We start from the raw sequence: 22,300 nt of genomic DNA on the forward strand, positions 1-22,300 counted from the left end.
TGATTGCCCTGGCCAGAACTTCCAACACTATGTTGAATAGGAGTGGTGAGAGAGGGCATCCCTGTCTTGTGCCAGTTTTCAAAGGGAATGCTCCCAGTTTTTGCCCATTCAATATGATACTGGCTGTGGGTTTGTCATAAATAGCTCTTATTATTTTCAGACACGTTCCATCTTTGGTCTTAAAACCCAATGAGAAAAGCTCAAACTGTTCTACCACCTGCTATACCACTGCTTTTAGGTAAGATGCCAGTCTAGTTGTCTTCCATCTTCCCTGAATCTTTCCAACAGCAAAACCTAAAGAAAAACACTTATCATCCACCAACCTTAACCCAAGGAAGGATTATAGGATTATTTACAAAATCATTACAAATCATTTTTCATATACAGGTGTTCTCTCCTTTGCCCAGCACATGTTTTGTGTAAATCACTTTCTTATTTTCCTACCAAATGAGCTTATAATTGTTTGCATATGCTTATTATTTTCTTCCAAGGATATTACTCCATGACCATTAAAAAAACTTTGGAAAACAGAAAAGTATGGCAATGAGGGGAATAATCACCCACAGTCTATTCATTGTTATTTTTCCCTGTCATCTTTATACACGAGTGATGGTGGTCTTTTTTTATATAATTTTAATTAGACTAGAATTTTGAAGGTGACTTCTTAGCATTTTTAACTGCTCTTCACTTAGTGGTGGCTCCTGCATTAAGTTCTTCTGTTCTCAATACCAATTAAGTATTAGTGATTTTTAAGACTTTTTACAGTAACAAGGGTCAACGCCACTTAGAAGCATGGAATTTTGAAAGCAGAAAAGAAAATCTGCACTTGAAGAAGGAATGACTAATGCAATCTCTCATTTTATGGACATTAAAATCCAAAAAGCGACTGGGCACGGTGGCTCACGCCTGTAATCTCAGTACTTTGGGAGGCTGAGACTAGCAGATCACAAGGTCAAGAAATTGAGACCATCCTGGCCAACATGGTGAAACCCCGTCTCTTCTTAAAATTCAAAAATTAGCTGGGCATGGTGGCATGCGCCTATAGTACCAGCTACTTGGGAGGCTGAGGTAGGACAATCGCTTGAACCCGGGAGATGGAAGTTGCAGTGAGCCTAGATCATGCCACTGCACTCCAGCTTGGAGACAGAGTGAGACTCCATCTCAAAACAAACAAACAAACAAAAAACAAATAAACAAACCAAACACCCAAAGAGCCACCCAGGCAGCAATCTCTGCTGGTATAGAGAGCAAGGTCCCTGAATTCACTGGCCAGTGCAATGAACCCACTGTAAATTGGGCCCCAGTATCTCCTGCTATGCACCCCCAACATAGGTTCTATAAGTTTGGACTTTGTCTCTTCAGTTCCTTAGAAAGGTACATAATGTGTTCTGTGTACAGTGGATGTATAGCAAACTAATTAGGGCCAAAGTAGGCTTTGTTGAGGGTGATTCTACTCAAGCAGAAACTCAAATCTGCCCTATAATATAGCTAGAACAATATAGCTAGAACAGGAGGAAAAGGGGAAAAAAAAATCTCGTCTCTGCTCTAACATCTTTACTCAACTTGACATATCTTTATACATCCAAACTGTGATAGTTTCTCTCATACCTGTTGAATAAGCAAAATCTAAAAATACTTCCAATACCAAGAGTTAGAAAGGGTAAAGAGCAACAGGAACTTATATCCTGTAGGAAGGAACTCACACTAGCATAAGGCTGTTGGAGAGCAATTCCGCAGCACCTAGGGAAGCCAAAGACATGCATACTCTATTCTATTCCTAGGTATTTGGCCTAGAAAAAGTTCGCACATTTTTACAGAAAGACAAGTCAAAGTTTTCATGGCAGCATTGTTTATAATACACAAAAAATGAAGACAGGTGAATGGGTACATTAATTGTGATTTAGTTGCTGTGCATACTTACTGCACAGTACTAAAATAACTTCTTAGATCAACATGCAATTCCTAAATTAATAAAGTTAATATCAAAAACATAACGTTGAGCAAAAATAGCAAGATGTATGACAGGTCCAGTAAGTTCCCATTTATACACAATTTAAAAATAGGCAAAACACTATTTTTAGTAGCCCTATTAGTGCATTTATGCACAGAGAGCAAAAATATAAAAACATGCATGGAAATGAAAAGACATCACATTTAGAGGAGAGATTATCTCTGGAGAAGAAAAGAGACAGGATTTAGGAGGGGTACACTGGGAGCTTTTGTTGTATCTATAATGTTTTATTTCTTTTAAAAATCTGAAACAAATAAAAAATATTTTTATCTGAAATGGGTTTTGTCACTTTTGTTTGCTTTTCTGTGTACTTAAAATATATCAGAGGTTGAAAAAGAAAACAAAGCATGATGGCTTAGCCATGGATTGGTCTAGATATCCAGGAATCTGAGATGGGAGGAAAAACAAAAATCCATCTACTGTTTTGGAGCATTTTAGTTATTTTTATTCATTTATTTATTTTGAGACAGGGTCTCACTCTGTCTTTCAGGCTGGAGTGTTGGGTACCATCACTGCTTACTACAACCTTGACCTCCTGGGCTCAAGTGATCTTCTTACTTCAGCCTCTGGAGTAGCTGGGACCACAGGCACACACCACCACAGCCAAATTTTCGTAGAGATGAGGTGTCACTATGTTGCCAAGGATGGTCTCAAACTACTGAGCTCAAGTGATCCTCTGGCCTCGGCCTCCAAAAATGCTGGGATTACAGGTGTTAGCCACTGCTCCTGACCCTATTTTAGGCATTCTAAACAAGCCTGATGGCCATCACAAACTCTTGGCATGGTGCCAAGCCAAAAGTAAACACAGACTAAATATTGAAGAATAAACAATAAAAACAATAAACGAATGAACTGAATGGGTTGCTATACATGCCTTTGGTTAATGAAAATAGAAAACAATAATTACCATTGATAATTTGAAATTCAAACCACTTCTAAATGTGGGTCCATGGACAGCTCTGACAGACATCATTAATTAAAAAAAGATTGAAAACAAGTGGGCAAAGAAACCCTTGAAGACTTTAAGATCCTTAACATTCCATGTTTTTTCTTTATTTCAGAGCCAGGCATAGCACACTCATCCCATTCTTGTCACCTAAGGACCAGGAGTTCATTGCCATAACAGACCCCAGGACGCTGCCCACAGCCTGACATATCAATAAGTCTTTAGGTATCTAAGTGAATTAAAGAGCTCTTCTGAGCCTACATGAAGAATTCGCAGCATTTTTCTGCTCTGTTCACTCGGTTGACTGGGTACATTAAGATTCTAAATCATTCTGTCTTCACGAATGTAGGTTTGTCCCTTTGGGGACAAAAAATTTCCAGGATGATAACCATGATTTCAAACTCCTGATCATTACAGGGGAATATACGGGCTTGATGAAATCAAGCAGAAATCCACTGCCAGACATTTTTGCCATTACTGATTTTTTTAAATTCCAAATGAATTTTAAAATAACCAAAATAAGATACATGGCACATTCATCTAAGCCTAGTAACTAAATCCAAAAAAGCAGTTCATAGTAGTTTAAGCAAAAAGAATAATTTTAGAAAGTACCACAGGCCTCCACTATTTGAAATAAATTAGGTGTTTTTTAGTTTCCTTATGTTATTAAAATATTAATTAACTTTTAAATATAATCCCGAAGCTTCCTTCGAAATACCTTCCTCAAGGAAAGGGGCATATATTTATAGTGTTCTTTTAAAGTTTAACAAAAGAAGGATTCAAACTGAGTTACCTCCACTCTTGCAAAGTCTTTTTTCAAATGTGTAACAGGATCTTACTGCAGTCACTCGGTCTGCTCTCCACACAAAGAAAGACTGGAAAGCATTTGTGTTATGCTTCTGGAGTTAAAAATGAAGACGCCTTTTTGTTTCCATCAGTTCTTTTTTATTAATAAGGTGGCCACACCAAGTCAGAAATTATAACCATCTGCTTTAGCCATTAAATACAGATTCAAAGGCCTAATGATAAAGTGACCTCTTTATTAACAACAGAAAGCGACAAGTAGCCATTTTCCCAGAGTGTTCACGAAAATAAATCAGTCTGTAGGTCCAGGTATTGGCTGCATCAGTTTTCTCTTCGATTTGGCCTTTATTGTTTTAAATCATTCAGGAAACAAAAAGGGAGCTCAGGAAGTACCTTTTCCATGAGTTTTGTTTTTACCTCTGCTCTTGATGAGATGCCACTTAGCCACCTCACATAACCTGAAGACACAATCTTTGATTCTCCACATCATAGAAGAATCATCCCCACGCACCATCTAACGAGTGAGTAGACAAATGGGACTTATCAGCCGCAGGGAGCATATCTGAATCAAAGCCTCAAACAAAGGTGTGTAGGAAAACCACAGCTCTGTCAAAGGAAACAATAGTGGAATCACTGCAGCTGTATTTTAAAATGGTAGGAACACAGCCCCTTGTTTTCTTTAATTCACATATTAGAATTTTAATTATCAAGTTGCTAAAGTGTGGTAGCTTTCAATTGAAGTGAGTTTTATCGGCCCAGCCTCACAGGGCAGACAGAAGTCCTTTGTTGCGCTGCCAGATGCACAGAGACGCCAGCATGGCACCATCCACGTCCTCTGCCTCAGATCCTTTTGGCAGGAAGCCTCTACCACCACCTAGAGCACAGGAGTCTCTGGGAGATGAATCTCCTTGGCCCTTGTCCAAGGGGCTTTATTACTGGAAGGACCAGAAAGATCTCTTTACAAACTTGATCTTTCTCCTTGCCCAGTCCATAGGCTGGTACCAGAAGAAACAGCAGAAGACTGAACTGCTATGATGGAAGTAGGCCGTGAAGGATGAGTAGTTCTTGCGGGGAATACCTTGTGAAGGCTGTGAACACTCCTGTCCCACCACAGGGAGAATTTCTCCCCAAGTTCTGTCTTTACTACAAAGTTAAAACCCTCTAGAAACACATAACACCAAGGCACGGAGCCGGCATATATAGCCCCAACACCTCTTGCTCCTCTCCCTGGCTTCCTGTTTCCCAATTTCCCCTCACTGTTTCCCTCACTCCCACCACTCTGGACAAGGCAGTCACCATCTGTCAGGTGGAAGAAGACCTCCACAGGGCTGTGGGGACAGAGGCAAGAACACCGGACTGATAGTTCACCAGAGGCCCATGGAAGCCAGCCTGGAGGAGACAGTCGGGGAGCTCTCGTAACCAGCCAAATCCTACAGATCCCCCTTAGCGACTTCACCTCCAGGGCCCATGTCCTGTAGTCAGTAGAGTCCTTGCTCTGCAGTAACATGCTGTGCCTCATTAGGAGTGTTAGTGAGCTTCTCGAGGCCTCACTATTCTTCCCCATAAAATAAGAGTGCAGAGTTAGGTCATGTCAAAAGTCCCTTGAAGGCTTAGCATTCTATAACGTTACATCACTTCTTTTATCTATTGCCTCAGTTCCTTCAAGTATCGAGCCATGCAGTTGCAGATGATTTTAAGTCCCTTTCCAACACAGAGGCTCTATGATTCCGTTGATGAAGCCAGATCACAAGCAAGGATCATGCTCTTAATCTCAGTGGCTCTTTCTTTGCCAAATAATGATAGGAATGTACTTCAGCTGAATGCCCGCATCTCAGCTACCAGTACATCTGGTTGGGAAACCTACAGCTACTTCTATCTGCCCACTTGCCAACACGGAAATCTTCAAACAAAGAAAGGATGATTCATGGCATCTTTAATAGGCCCCCACCTTGACATTAAATCTCGGGCTGAGGTTATCGAAAACAGCAAGTATACAAAGAACTTACTCACAGCCTGAGAGCAAGCCAGAGACCGTGCAGGTGGCTGGAGGGAAAATTGACAAGAATTACAAAGAAAAGGTGCATTGAGTTAATAGAAAAAACTCTGGTATTGAGGAACAGGGGCTGAAAACAGATGTGAGGGGCAGGCCTCATCATGAGGAGTGAAAGCAAGAACCACAGCTGATTTCTCAAACACACACACACACACACACACACACACACACACAGACATGCACACATATTCTGTCACTCTCTCTCAAATAAAAAATATTAAAAAATATAAAATTCACTATGCTGGCCCCGGGGTGTGGGTTGCGGTGCCCTTCAAGGAATATTGTAGAGCTGAAAACTGATTAGACATGGCACCCAAAAACCAGTATTCCAGAAGAAATTTGAAGCTACAGATGGCAGTTTCACATACTAGAGGAGGTGCTGAGTATAAAAACATAAGTTCAGGCTCCATCTAAGCTTCATGATCTTTTATAAATTACTAAATCTCTACACCAAATTCCTCATCTATGAAATGGAGACTACAAATATCCAGTCTATCCAAAACTAGATATTTAAAGCAGGTAAAATACATACAAGTATCTGGGGCACAGCAGACACTTCCAAAAGTTGGAAGTTACTATGAAGATGCATGCAGGTATCAGAGATCAGAACACAATAGTGGGTCAATTCAGAGAGACAAACAGAAATCAAAAAAAAGGCAGGCAGTGGCAAAAAAGGCAAAACAGTGGGTTACGGGTTGAAACAGGAACCTAAAAGAAATTCTCCAGCATCATCACTTTTAATAAATATCTACTGATGTTACTGATGTTAAGGAGAAGAAAGCAGATTGCCAGATGAGTGATAAAAGATGACCTCACTCATTGAAAGAGAAAGAGACGCAAAAACATGAAGCCAAGGAAGACAGACTATAGAGACATACTCCAAATACTATTATAATAGTAGTTATCACAACTACTAGTAGGGTTACATCAGGTTTTTTTGTTTGTTCATTTATCAATATTTTCCAAATACTTGTTTTTATGTCAAAGTTAATAAAAAATGGCACCTTAAACATTTAATAATAGGCCCTGAGTAACTGTTCTTTCAGGGAAGCTGAAGCCCTGGAGAAGATCATTGGCATTCTGAAACTGAGGCTGTATTCTAATTATTTGAAAGTTCTTAACACATATATGGAGAAACTCACCCCGTCTATAAATATATGTAGAAGGCCTTCTTAATTCAAAAGCATGACATTAAATATTTCAGGAAAAAAAAACATAAACTCCCAAAGAGTCTCCATCTCATTAGGGAATTAGATATGCTCACATTAAATTATAACTCACAATGCAGGGTGCACTAATGTAACAATGAATTCAAGGAGAGTGATTTGAGCCAGGCTGAGGACAACTGGAAGACTTCAAAAGGCGGGAAAAAGTCACTTTCTGTTGCAGAGACAATTTAATTAAAAAGAAGCTCCTTTCTACCCCCTCCTCCAGGTAATAGAGAATTCATTGTATTCTGAGGAACTGAAGATCTTACAAGAAGGCAGATTGCATGACCTTCCAATTGCAATAGATTCTTTCAGGAAAGGGAGTAATTAAGATTGCCTAGAAGGGGCTGCTTTATTTCATTGAGGAGGTAACTTTAAACAGGCTGCCTCACCACATGCACCACACTCAACAAGCAAACTCCCTACACTGGGCTCCTATAGGGCCTAATTCTCACCTCAGCCCCAACTTTACCCAGATTCTCTCACCTGTTATTATTAAGCTACTTAGCTGCCTTCCACCCTTCATCCCTAGACCCCAAACACCCTAACAGACTGTGAATTCCTTTTGTTCTTTCGTGTATTCATCCACCACTTTCTTCAACACATGCTATGTGCTAGCAACACAAAGACAAATAAAACAACCCCCATCCCCATAAAGTTAATAGTCTAGCAGCAACAGCTGACTTACTAGTAGATATTTATAGCTCAATGGCCGACATGTGCATGGAGCATCCAAGAGAAGGAAGAGGATGTGCCTAACCAGCGTGAAGCCTGGCAACAGGGTTTGGAGGACATTGCAAGAAGAGTGGGTGGCAGGAATAAAGGCACTAACCACGGTGAAAAGGGACACACAGAGTGAGCAGAAAACCATGTAGCCTGATCTAAAGTGTGAGGCAGAGAGTGGAAAAACACAACCATAACAGTCAACATTTACTGAGGGCTAACCCTGTGTGAGCTGATTAATTCTCACCAACCCATGAGGTAGGTTTTATCATCCTAATGTTAGCAATGAGGAAACGAGGCTACAAAGGTTAAGCCACTGGGGCAGTAAAGGAGATAATCACTCTGATATGCTGCCCCCCTAAGGTTAGACGGATCAGCAAGGGCTGGTCTGAAAATCCTTTTGGTGTCATGCTAAGGAGCTTGGGCCTTTCCTATAGACAACAGGCAGGCAGTAAATGGCTTTAAGCAGGAAAGAGTCAGATCTGTGTCTCAGGAGGCTACTTCAGCAAGGTGTGGAGGACTGATATGAAGAGGGACCCACCCAGACTTAGGGAAATCAGCTAAAAAGTTGTTACAGTCTTCCTATGAGCAATGTGCAGCCTCATCTAATGGTGCAAAGAAGGAGCAGAGGGCAGTCTGGTCCCGGCAGCGGCTGCAGAGCTCTCATCTTCTGCGGCTCTCCGAGACCTCTCCTTTTGGCTTCTGGAAACATGGCCTCCGGTGTGGCTGTCTGATGGTGTCATGAACATGTTCAATGGCATGAAGGTGCATAAGTCTTCAATGCCAGAGGAGGTGAAGAAGCACAAGAAGGCGGTGCTCTTCTGCCTTGGTGAAGACAAGAAAAACGTCATCAAGAAGATCCTGCTGGGCAATGTGGGCCAGACCATCGACAACCACTACACCACCTTTGTCAGAATGCTGCCAGATAAGGACTGCCACTATGCCCTCTATGACACAACCTACAGGACCAACGAGAGCAAGAAGGAGGACCTGGTGTTTATCTTCTGGGTCCCTGAGTCTGCGCCCCTTAACAGCAAAATGACCTATGCCAGCTCCAACGACGCCATCAAGAAGAACCTGACAGGGGTCAAGCATGAATTACATGCAAACTGCTATGAGGAGGTCAAGGACCGCTGCACCCTGGCAGAGAAGCTGGGGGGCAGTGCGGTCATCTCCCTGGAGGACAAGCCTTTGTGAGCCCCTTCCGGTCCCCTGCCTGGAGCATCTGGCAGGCCCACATCTGGCATTGGGGGTTGCAGGCTGTTCCCTTCCTCTCAGACCTGAAGCACTGGGGAGGATCCCAGCAGAAGGAGTGCAATCCCTTCACCCCAGTTGCCAAACAGACTCCCCCACCCCCTGGATTTTCCTCCTCCCTCCATCCCTGATGGTTCTGGTCTTCCCAAACTGCTTTTGATCTTCTGATTCCTCTTGGGTGGAAGCAAACCAAATTCCCCCCGGGCACCCCAGTTGTGGGGGTGGCCTGTATTTTTTTTAACAACACCCCCACTCCCCACCTGTTCCTCCCCCTTCCTATGCTGCCAACTTCTAACCGCAGTAGTAACTCTGTGTTTGTCTGTTTAGTTCTGTGTATAAATGGAATGTTGTGGAGATGACCCCTCCCTGTGACGGCTGGTTCCTCTCCCTTTTCCCCTGGTCACTGCTACTCACGGAAGCACGACGAGTAAGGGACCTTTGATTAAAAAAAAAAAAAAGAAGAAGAAGGAGCAGAGGGAACAGATGCAAGAAGTATTTGTTGGGAGACATTCTCCATGAGTCCCTTCGGTTTCTGCACATCTTGTGAGCAAAGCACAGGCTGCCCTTATTTCCAGACTAACTTTTCAAAGATGTTTATATGGAGAACAGCCTTGGAAGAAATGATCTCCCTCTGGAGCAAAGGTGAAGCATCTTTGTAACCCAATATAAAAGATTTGGTTTTCTTAAGTTCAGAATTCCTCTCCTGTAACACAATGCACTGCATGTATGGATGTCACCTGGCCGTCTTCATGAATTCCTATGGGAGTTGGGTCTTGGAGAAACACTCTGGCTATTGCTATTGCTATGACTAATAACGTTCTTTGTCTTTAACCCAGGAATCCTTAGTCTTTTGCCAGCATCCATGTAACTGAGGCAGGCAAGTTCATTTGCAAGTAAGATAAAGTCTCAAATCCTTCACAGTTCTTGATGATATTTAGCAGGAAAAAATCAGCAGGATTGGTGAATGGCCAAATGTAGAACGTTAGGGAGAAAATGGAATCAAAGATTACTTGTGGTTTTTTTGTTTGTTTGAAGGTTGAAGTTTGGACAGTGGTTTGAATGGTTAATTTAGACGGTGTCACCAACAGGGGTGGAATATAGAACAGGTACAACAATGTAATATGTAATGAGGTATAGCGGGTGCTGGGGATGAGATAATAATTCAGTATGGAAATCTATGAGACATCCATGTGGAAGTATCCAACACAGAGCTGAATAATGAAGACAAAAGGGTAAAGGCTGGGGTTAAAGATATATGGGGGTCATTAGCATCAGGGTGTAGCTAAACCCATGATATTGGATAAAATCCTCTTACATATAGAAACCATCATATTCATCCTTAAATCCTTAGTCCCCTGCAGAGAGCTTTGCACAATGTATATGCTCAATAAAAGTGTGTCAATGAAATAGCTAAAAACAGATCCAGAATTAGTTGTATCCTTTATTTAAATTAAAATTGCTTCAGCGGTTATCGAAGTAATGCTAATTCAGGTTTTCTCAAATCAGAGTCTCAAATACAGGGTCTGTACATCTTTTTCACATGAATTACAACCAGTTTCATACACAAATAATTACAAATTCATCATTCTCATAGATGTAATATGGAAGCAGAACAAAATTCTAAGACTCATAATTTCATTGATTAAAAAGCAGTATTGTTGGTTATCTTACTGGAGAAAAAAAATCTACTATCCACAGGATCACTTCTACCTTCATTCATTTAAAAACACAAAAAACTGGCTGGGCGCAGTGCTCATGTCTGTAATCCCAGCACTTTGGGAGGCTGAGGCTAGCAGATCATGAGGTCAAGTGATTAAGACCATCCTGGCCAACACGGTAAAACCCCATCTCTACCAAAAACACAAAAATTAGTCGGGCATGGTGGCGTGCACCTGTAGTCCCAGCTACTCAGGAGGTTGAGGCAGGAGAATTGCTTGAACACGGGAGGCAGAGGTTGCAGTGAGTCGAGATTGTGCCACTACACTCCAGCCTGGCGACAGAGCAAGAATTCATCTCAAATTAAAAAAAAAAAAAAAACCTTTCTGAGGATCTACTATGTTCATGGAACTGTGCTGAAATCTGTAAGGGATATAAAAAGCATAAAAGTCCCTTCCTTAAAGGAAATTACAAAAGCAGGGTGGTGGCACATACACCAGACCAGAATTTAGTTCCAAGTTCCAGATTTAGCAATTTTATGACCTTGAGCAAGTTACTTAACCTCTACAACCTTTAGTTACTAAACTTGTAAAAAGAAAATAGTGAAAACGCATACCTCATAAAAGGCAATGAGACTTACATTTTGTAATACATGTAGAGTGTGTATTATAATACTCCATCAAAAGTGGTGGCCAGTATGATTACTAACTGACTGGGGAAGAAATACTCAAAGAAATACTCATAGAAAAACCACTCAGTGAAGGATAGTGCAGAACATTATAAATGCCATTGAAGTGCTAAAGCACTAGAAACGCAGACCCTTAGGAACCTGTTGAGAACAGCAGTAGTTACCACTGTGTTTTAACTTATTTAAACCAGCCCAACAAACCTATGAGTGAATAGTATTATTCCCATTTTCTAGATGAGAAAACTGACACCCAGGCAAGTCAGGTAACTTACCCAGGTTCAGCCAGCAGAAAGTGGTGGAGCAGGAAATAAACCCAGGCTGTCTGGCTCCAGAGTCTGATGCCTAGCTGGCTCCTCAGGGAGAATCATGCATTTCTATAACTTACATTTTGAAAAGAAAAGAACTGAACTCTTTGAAAGTGTTTGCCTTCAACACAAAACTGTTATACAAATACTATTCTACTCAGAATTGAAAGATTGTTTTAAAATATCTAAACAGGGCCAGGTGCAGAGGCTCACACCTGTAATCCCAACACTTTCGGAGGCCAAGGTGGGGGGATCACCTGAGATCAAGAGTTCGAGACCAGCCTGGTCAACATGGTGAAACCCCGTCTCTACTAAAAATACAAAAAAATTAGCCAGGCATGGTGGCCTGCACCTGCAGTCCCAGCTACTGGGGAGGCTGAGGCAGGAGAATTGCTCAAACCTGGGAGGCAGAGGTTGCAGTGAGCCGAGATCACACCATTGCCCTCCAACCCGGGTGACAAGAGGCAAACTCCATCTCAAAAAAAAAAAAAAAATCTAAACAGACAAGCAGAGAGACGTTTCTAGGTTTGCTAGGGTCCTATTTCACAGATTCTGACAACTGTGAAGGAAGGAAGATTTAATGCGTCGCACTGAACACCGTGTAAGACAAAATCACGGTGCATCGTGGACGGATGCACAAAATCCAAAGTGACTCAAAGTGTAGGGGTTTGGGCTTAAAGCTCTGAGGCACCTTTATGAAATGAAATGACTCCATTTACCAACTCTCATTTTCGACTTAAGCACTTCCTTAAGCTTAATTTAATATATACTCCTCTCAGATGCAGAGTTTTAGGAGGTTGTTTTTCCCTTTACATGTGAATAATGTAACAGACTGATGGGATATATTTAGCCACTGTGTTGGGCCACCTTGGACTTTCATCAAATTTTGTTTTATTTAATTTTCAAAGACAATAATGATGAAATACCCTAAATATCCAACCACTGAGTAATGGCTAAATAAACCATGTAGGCTGTGCTCACTCAGTGTTATATCACACAAAACACTAAAGATAATATTTCGCCAAGCAAGGTTGCATGCGCCTGAAGTCTCAGCTTCTCAGGAGGCTGAGGCAGGAGGATCACCTGAGCCCAGGAGTTCAAGTACAGCCTGGGCAACATAGAAAGACCCAATCTTAAGAAAAAAAAGAAAAACAATAGCTATAAAGACTTAAAAAAATAGTATTATATATTAAGTGAAAAAAAAACTTGCTACAAAATAGCATCGACAAGATGATTACATTTATGGATGAAAATGTATGCATAGGGCAAAAAAGCCTGATGGAAATGTACCAAAATATTAAAAGTGATTTTTTATGTTAATAATTTAAGCCTGGGGAGATTTAATAGTCTTTCACCTTCTCAATGTTTCTTTATTTTCTGAATTTCTTTGATACATATATTATTTTTTAATTGCAGTAAACCAATATAAAAAAAAAGTTCAGTGTGCTATTCATTGCACTACAGAGCCTTCTTACACTTTTTAAGTATTCAGAATATTTGTATTACAGACAGATTGGTGAATAGATGCCAAACTAGATAGAGAGAGAGATAGATAGATAGATAGATAGATATGGAGACAGACATTCTTTTACCAAAACATTACAGAATAGCTCCTCTTAGAAATACAGTCAAAATCTGGCTTCCCCGTCCAATTCAGCTGTCTCTTTCTTTAAACCAATGAACCATCTATTTCTTTAAGGTAAATGTTACTTAAAAGCATCTTAGATGGATAGATCTGACTTTTTAAGCCCTAAATAGAGGGTACAGGTAACCAATTAATGCATGAATTACAGCCATGCGTCGCTTAACAACAGAGATATGTTCTGAGAAAAGCGTCCTTAGTTGATATGCTTGCTGTCATGTGAACATCAGAGCGTACTTACACATACTTAGATGGTATAGCCTACTCCACCTCTAGGCTTTACGATATGGCCTATCACTCCTAGGTTACAAACCTGTACAGCACATTACCACACTGAATACTGTAGGCGACTGTCACACAATGGTATCTGTATAGCTAAACATACCTAAACATATAAAAGATGCAGTTAAAATACAGTATAAAAGATTAAAAATGTTACACCTGTAGAGAGCACTTACCATGAATGGAGCTTGCAGGAATTAGAAGTTGCTCTGGGTGAATCGGTGTGAGTGAAAGTGAAAGCATAGGACATTACTATACACTACTGTAGACTTTATAGACACTGGACACCTAGGCCACACTAAATTTATAAAGTATTTTTGTTTCTTCAGTAATAAATTAGACTTAGCTTACTGTAACTTTTTTACTTTATAAAGTTTTTATTTTTTAACTTTAGACTCTTTCGTAATGCTTAACTTAAAACATAAACACATTGTACAGCTGTACAAAAATATTTTCTTTATATCCTTATTTCATAAGCTTTTTTCTATTTAAACATTTTTAAGTTAAAAATACACCACATCAGCCTAGGCCTACAACAGGGTGAGGATCATCAATATCACTGTCTTCCACCTCCACGTATTGTCCCCTAGAAGCTCTTCAAGGGGCAGTAACAATACCTTCTTCTGAAATACCTCCTGAAGGACCTGCCTGAGGCTGTTTTACAGGTAATGTTTTATTTTAGAAGCAAAAGCAGTACACTCTCAAATAACAATAATAAAAAGTATAGTAAATACACAAACCAGTAACATAGTTGTTTATTACTATTATCAAGTATCAAGTATACTATTATCAGTATACAATTAGGTATACGTATATAACTGGCAGTGCTATAGTTATACAGGACTGGCAGGGCAGGTTTGTTTACACCAGCATCACCACAAACACATGAGTAATGCACTGTACTACAACATTACAACAACTACAGCCTCTCTACGAGTTTTTCAGCTCCATTATAACCCTATTGGACCACCATCTTATATGCAGTTCTAACGTTGACAGAAAGATGATTACGCAGTGCCTGACTGTAGCTACCATACAAATGTGACAGGAAGAGTAACTTAGCTCATACACAATTACATGCATACTTAATTTTTAAGAGACAGAATCTCGTTTCTGTCACCCAGGCTAAAGTGCAGTGGCAGGATCACGGTTCACTGCAGCCTCGACCTCCTGGACTCAATTGATCCTCCCACCCCAGCCTCCCAAGTAGCTGGGACTTCAGGCACATGCCACTATGCCCAGCTAATTTTTGTATTTTTTGTAGAAACAAGGTCTCACTACGTTGGCCAGGCTGGTCTGGAACTCCTGGCCTCAAGCAAAAATACACACTTTCTTTTGGCAGCCACAAACAATTAATTATCAATATAAATGTCAATATGACACACTGAAACTGCTTTTCAGAAAAGGTTATCCAAACTTAATTTTGTCAGAGAAAAAAACCTACTCTACTGGCCAGAAAGTACTGAATTCAGTCCAACGAAATGACTAGAATAGCTACACAAACTACATAGTGAACTTTGGAGGCTGTTTCCATCTGGAAATGTGCATCATGTACACATTGCTCCATATACCACCAGTAATGCTTTAACCACTTTCAAAACACCAGCCATAACACAATCCGAAAAAGAATAAGAGTATGCATATTTTTTAAAAAAGAATACAACTATTGGAAGAGCTTTGGGAAATTAACACAGCCCTACTGTGGAGGTCAAATTCATACGCAGTATCAAATGAAAACAAATCTGACATACTGAACACTTGTCATGTGGCTCTTATAGGCTCAATTTTCAAAGCTGGATAGAAACTGGAGTTCAGTGGAAAGTACAGATGATTGACTACCTTTCTTTATGGGGAACAGAAACATTCTCTTAGACCCCTGCTGCTTTGGCCAAGTTAAGCTCAGCCTCCCCTGCCATTCATCCAAGACAGGGCACCAATGTCTTGCTGCTGGTTAGCAGATAATTCAAACAGGCACACACACTTCATCACTGTAAGAGGTACCTCTATGTGGTTGTCAGCCTTTAGCGATATCAACTCAACAGGCCCACAAGCTTTTTACAAAATAAACACAAATTAATTGGGAGACAAAGATGGAGGGATAGGAGGGGACATTTTTTAAAAAACAGAAAGTCAATTGCATTAGTGGTCACAAAAGAACCAGGAGTGTTTTTGTTTGGTAGTGGATCAGCTACATGCAGAATGTTAACCTCTTTAAATAAGGCATTGGTGATTTTAAGAAATTAACTTTAGGTCTGATTAGTGCCAAGTGTAGAATTTCTGCAAGAAGATGTCATGGAGTAGAGAAAAATCTACAGTGTCTGTTCCTCTTTCTGTTTATAACCTCTGGACTTTAGTATCGTCTCTTGGACTATCTGCAGAGGCCTTTTTATACTCATCCATTCAGAATTCCCCCCTGCTAATTATGAAATCTTAAAAAACTGGCTATAGGAAAACAACTTTTGGTCATAACTTTTTGTTCCTATTTATTAATATATCCTAACTCACTTGGCATTCCACATCTATAGATGCTATTTATGGTTCATAAATTTAGTTTTCCCACTGGTTCAGATAAGCAGGTCCTAAAAATGATATAAGATGTGCTTTTTTCTACAAAGTCTCAAAAGCCATCAGATACTACAATGAGAGTGAATCATGGATGGACTATGGGGTTGAGGCTTAGGGCTTGGACTCTGGAATCAGGCAAACCTGGATTCAAATCCTGACTTTGTATATCAAGTTGCGTAACCTTGAGCAAGTTCTTTAAGTTCAAAATGGTCCCGACCCCAGTGGGGCTATTGGGAGGATGGAATGCAATAGTTTACAAAAAGCAAGCAGCAGATCTGAAATTCTACCTCTTGGGGCTACCTAAGGAACAATGTTTTCAAATTATAAAATCTCTGCTGGGAGACAACAGAATCAAGAAGAGAATGTTTTCACTTTAGTCACTACACAAATTAAAGTTGCTGTGGGGCTAGTGTCAGCTTTACTTTTACCTAAATGTGTGACATATTAATCACTCCCAAGCTCCATTTCCTCAGCTTTAAAAGAAGAGGGTGGTCTCAATGAAGCTCTATCAAGATCTGAGTACTTGCAAAAATGAAATCCACATTACTGTGTGCAGCCTATATTCAACAACACAAATGCCTTTTAACAATGGAATCATATTCTCTTTCCATCTACTTTTCCCATACTTTAGAGTATTTTACTGCACTATGAGCTTCTCAAAAGGAAAGACAATGTCTTGCCTGTTGTTTCTACCCATAGTGCTTCTAAGAATATCTGGCACACTACAGATGACCGAGGAATAAATGAGTGACTGAATCATCTCAATATCCTCCCTAAAGGCACATAAATTTTGCACATAGTAGGTATCAAAATACATTTGTTGGAAAAATGGATTTGAGCAAAACTGGGAGTGCCTTTATAGGTAGGGACTTCCTCTTACTCATCTCTGTAGCCCCTGGGCCTGGGCAGAGCCTGGCACAAAGAAAGGAGGATCAACTAATCTTTTGGCTCTGGAGACATGCTAGCAATTGACCTACTCAAAAAGTAATTGGTAAGGTGTGTGTGGATTCCTGTTCCAGAAGGCCTTCTCTGTGCCTGGCATTGTACAAGATGGTTTGCATGATGTTTTCTCAACAGCTCTGATAGGGATGAGTGGCATCTTTTTAAAATGAGTGAGCAAGGGTTCAGAGAGATTAAGTCACTTGTCCAAAATCACAAATCTGATAAATAACAGAGCTGGGATTTAAAACCAGGCTTCTGGAACCTGTGCTTTTTCCATTATGGGAGATTAAGAAAGAAGGGAAAGCACCAAAATAGATGAGACCACCTTATTTGAAGCTGTGTGTCTTTAGGGGAGGACAGAGGAGGCAGCAACAGGTAGATTGGGTTCAAGGAGGGAAGCTGACCAGTGGGGCCAACCACCCCAGCCAATTATTGATCCATGGGCCTGCCACCTGCAGCCATGAACAGCAGGTCTTGAAGAATGTTGATTAGAGCCATTTCCCAAGCAGAACTGACCAGGTAGTGGCGGGGGTAATGGCAGTCCAGACCAATTCCTTCTGGTCATTATATACACGTCCAGGCGAGCCCATTGGAATGCCTTGGGCCCAGATCTTGGAACAGTAGTCCACTTGCCATCTTGGAGCCAATGCACAAAGCACAGAACTCCCACATGGAAAGACTAACCACATTTTCTAGACTAGTGCTAGAAGAGGAGGAGGCCTGAATACTTTGTCTCAGAGGAAGAAATTTAATGACTCTTGGTTTTGGAAAAATCAATTTTAAGAGTAAGGCTAAGTCCCATGTGCTCATCATAGAAACAAAAAGAGATAACATTCATTGTCAAAGCATCAGAGCAGGAGAGCTGCCATTTTAAAAAAACGCTATTTTATAGTTTTGTTAAGATTCAGCATGTAAACAGCAGTACCAGGGGCAGTACCCCTCCTATGACTACAGGGTAAACTAATTTAATAAAATCAAATATGTTTGAAACATATTCTGTTCTTAACAGTAATGCCAACTAGAAACATGGAATCTTATATATCCGTATACAGGCACGATAAAACACTCAGTATAATTACTTTTTAATTCATCTAGGGGTACAAAAGTAATTATTCCAGAGACACCACACTAGACCCTCTAGTTTGCAGGCTCAGAATAACCCACTTTAAATATCTGAAGGAGACCCTGCCAACCCTCAGCTCAAATGCCCCATGCTTCCTGAGGCCTCTCCATCTCAGCTCCACCAAGAGGGTCTAAGCTCAGGGTAACATCTTTCTTACTACAAGAGCTTAACAGCCTGCTTAGATGGAGAGGACAAAAGCTACACTGAAAAATAGGTAGTACTAATTCCATGTTCCAGAAAAGGAAACAGAGGCTCAGGGAAGCTAAATGATTCCCAAAGCCACATCACTGGTTGATACGGTTTGGCTCTGTGTTCCCACCGAAATCTCATCTCGAATTGTAATCCCCACATGTCAAGAGAGGAGACTGCTTCTCCTTTACCTTTCGCCATAATTGTAAGTTTCCTGAGGCCTCCCCACCCATGCGAAACTGTGAGTCAATTAAACCTCTTTTGCTTATACATTACCCAGTCTCAGGCAGTTCGTTACAACAGTGTGAAAATAGACTAATACAGAAAATTGGTCTTGAGAGAAGTGGAGCATTGTTATAGAGATACCTGAAAATGTGGAAGTGATTTAGGAACTGGGTGACGGGCAGAGAATAAAAAAGTTTGAAGGGCTCAGAGGAAGACAGGAAGATGTGGGAAAGTTTGGAACCTCCTAGAGATTTGTTGAATGGTTTTGACCAACATGTTCATTGTGATACGGACGATGAAGTCCAGTATGAGGTGGTCTCAGATGGAAATGAGGAACTTACTGTGAACTGGAGCAAAGGTCACGCTTCCTATGCTTTGGCAAAGAGACTGGTGGCATTTTGCCCCTGCTCTAGAGATCTGTGTAACTTTAAATTTGAGAGAGATGGTTTGGGTATCTGGCAGAAGAAATTTCCAATCAGCAAAGCATTCAAGATGTGACCTGCCTTTTTCTGAAAGCATACAGTCATAGGCGTTCACAGAGAGATGGTCTGAAATTGGGATTTATGTTTAAAAGGGAAGCAGAGCATAAAAGTTTAGAACATTTGTATCCTGACCATGTTGTAGAAAAGAAAAACCCATTTTCTGGGGAGAAATTCAAGCTACCAGCTGCAGAAATTTGCATAAGTAAAGAGAAGCTGAATGTTGATACCCAAGACAATGGGAAAAAACGTCTCCAGGGCAATTCAGAGATCTTCGTGGAAACCCCTCCCATCACAGGCCCAGAGGCCTAGAAGAGAAAACTGGTTTTGTGGGCCAGGGGTCCCTCCCGCTCTCCCTGTTCTGTGCAGCCTTAGGACATGGCACCTTGAGTCTCAGTCACTCCAGTTCCAGCCATAGCTAAAAGGGGCCAAGGTACAGCTCAGGCATTGCTTCAGAGCGTGGCAACCACAAGCCTTGGCAGCTTCCGCCTGGTGTTGGGCCTGCCAGTGCACAGAAGATAAGAGTTGAACTTCAGAAGCCTTTGCCTAGATTTCAGAGGATATATGGAAATGTCTGGATGTCCAGGCAGACGCCTGCTGCAGGAGTGGAGCCCTCATGGAGACCCTCTACTAGGGCAGGCAGAGGGAAAAAATGGAGTTGGAGTCCCCACTGGGGAACTGCCTAGTAGAGCTGTGAGAAGAGGGCCACTAGCCTCTAGATTCCAGAATGGTAGATCCACTGGCAGCTTGCCCTGTGTACCTGGAAAAGGTACAGGCACTCAATGCCAGCCCATGAAAGCAGCTGTGTGTCGGGGGGCTGTATCTGCAGAACCACAGGGGCAGAGCTTCCCAAGGCCTTCAGAGCCCACCACCTCTTGCATCAGCATGCCCTGGACATGAGACATGTAGTCAAAAGAGATTATTTTGGAGCTTTAAGATGTAATGGCTGCCTGGCTGCGTTTTGGACTTGGCGCAGGGCCTGCAGCCCCTTTGTTTTGACCAATTTCTCCTATTTGGAATGGGAACATTTACCAAACTCCTGTACCCCCATTGTGTCTTGGAAGTAATTAACTTGCTTTTGATTTTACAGGCTCATAGGCAGAAAGAACTTGCCTTGTCTCAGATGAGACTTTGGACTTGGACTTTTGGGTTAATGCTGGAATGAGTTAAAACTTTGGCAGACTGTTGGGAAGGCATGATTGGCTTTTAAATGTGAAAAAGACATGAGCTTTGAAAGGAGTCAGGAGTGAAATGATATGGTGTGTCTGTGTCCCCACCCAAATCTCATCTCAAATTGTAATCCCCACATGTCAAGGGAGGGACCTGGTGGGAGGTAATTGGATCATGGGGGTGGTTTCCCCCATGCTGTTCTCATGATAGTGGTTGTTTTAAACCAACAAGATCTGATGGTTTAAAAGTGGCACTTCTCTCTTAGTACTCTCTCTCCTGCTCCGCCATGTAAGACATGCCTCACTTCCCCTTCACCCTCTACCATGATTTTAAGTTTCCTGAGACCCCCCCCTAGCCATGCAGAACTCTGGGTCAATGAAACCTCTTTTGTTTATAAATTACCCAGTCTCAGGTAGTTCTTTATAGCAGTGTAAAAAAAATTAAAACACTGGCAATAAGTAAGATGCAAAGCAAGGATACAGCCAAGGTCTACCCAGCCTCTTCTCCACTACCTTATGCCCTATTGTTGCCACTTTCTTTTACTTTGGCAACCAGTGCTGGACAGGAGGTACTGTGACACTTTCTGGGCCTTAAAAGCAGATTCAAAACTGCTCTGACTCCTCCACCCCTGCTTTAACTGTCTGCCCCATAGTGGTGTAAAAGTTAACGCAAATATATATGTCTGTAGCATTACCATGTCCCTTCCCTCAAGTATGTATGGCCTCAAAGATAATTAAGCTTTTTATGAAATTTTTTTTTTGGCCTCATTGCTATGATACTCCCAGTCAGATTCAACAGAATTTCAGCAGATTTCATGGAGCTTAAGGATTTACTTTCTGGAAGGCCCTTTCACTGTTTTCACAACCTCCCTTCCTGGGAGCTTGTGTTCAAGTTCCTTGGCGAGGAAATAAGCTGTCTTACTCCATTAAATGACTGTTGAAAATGAAAGTCGGACCAAGTCACTCCTTTCTTGGAAGACTTCCATGGCTCCACACTGTCCTTAGGATCAAGTCCAGGCTCCCCAGCATGGCCTGCAAAGTGCTCCTTGATCTGTCCCCAGACTATATCACAAGCCACATCCCTATCCACTTATCTGCCCCCACACTGGATGTTCCAGAAAGACTGAATTACTTTCAGTTCCACCAGTACTCTATGGTTCTGCACTTCCAGACTCTGCACATTATTCCTCCTACCTGCAATACTCTCCATGCCATCAATTACATCACACTCCCTTTGCCTGTTGAATGCCCATTCCATCTCCAGATCTCAGCTTCTATGCTCCTTCCTCCTGGAAGCCTTCCAGGGTCCTGTCCCCACATCTGAATTAGGAATCCCTCGTGGGGGTGCTCCCATAGCAGGCTGCACATTCCCTATCACACTATCCCTATCACCCGCTATCCCACTTTGGTGAAATTACTTATTTGTCCAATTATTAAGCTCTGTATAGGCAGGAACTGCATCTGGTTGATTAAATGAATAAATGAATGAATACATTGCATAACACATAGCATAAAAGAGCTTTCATGTGCAACATCTCATCTGACCCACATATGCCATATGAAACAAATGGGGACTCAAACAAAGGATCCAAGAGAGCAAATGCATTAGCTATTACCACACAGCCAGTACCTGGTAGAACATCCATTTACTCAATTCATCCAAGTAAATTATAGCAACTATATTCTAGGCACTGGGTATACAGCAATAGCCAAATCAGACAGAAACACTTGTCCTGGTGGTGCTCACGTTCCCAAATAAGTAAGTCAATATATCAGTACATCAATATATCAGTTTATCAGATGGCAATGATATGACGTAAAAAAAATAAAGAAAGGAAGGAGATCGTTAGGGCCTCACTGAGATGGTATAATCTGAACAAAGACCCAGAAGAGGAGACGGAGTGATCCCTGCTGGTCTGTGGTCTCCAGCTGTACTCCACCAGCAGTGATCCCTGCTGGTCTGAAGCAGGAGTAGCCTGGCAAGTTCAAGGAGGAGCAGCAAGGACCGTACAGCTGGAGAGGAGTAGCGCATCTTG

The 22,300-nt window shown here is 41.4% G+C and overlaps 1 protein-coding gene and 1 pseudogene across 1 annotated transcript in view; one reads left to right on the forward strand and one right to left on the reverse strand.

The window, feature by feature from the left end:
- Positions 1-22,300, reverse strand: part of ROR1 (receptor tyrosine kinase-like orphan receptor 1) — a 411,025-nt gene that overhangs the window by 336,359 nt on the left and 52,366 nt on the right. The gene's annotated exons all lie outside the window — the stretch shown is intronic.
- LOC105510872 lies at positions 8,487-8,942 on the forward strand (annotated as a pseudogene).

The sequence above is a fragment of the Colobus angolensis genome, unplaced genomic scaffold, assembly GCF_000951035.1.
Source record: "Colobus angolensis palliatus isolate OR3802 unplaced genomic scaffold, Cang.pa_1.0 Scaffold102, whole genome shotgun sequence".
Lineage (NCBI taxonomy): Eukaryota > Metazoa > Chordata > Mammalia > Primates > Cercopithecidae > Colobus > Colobus angolensis.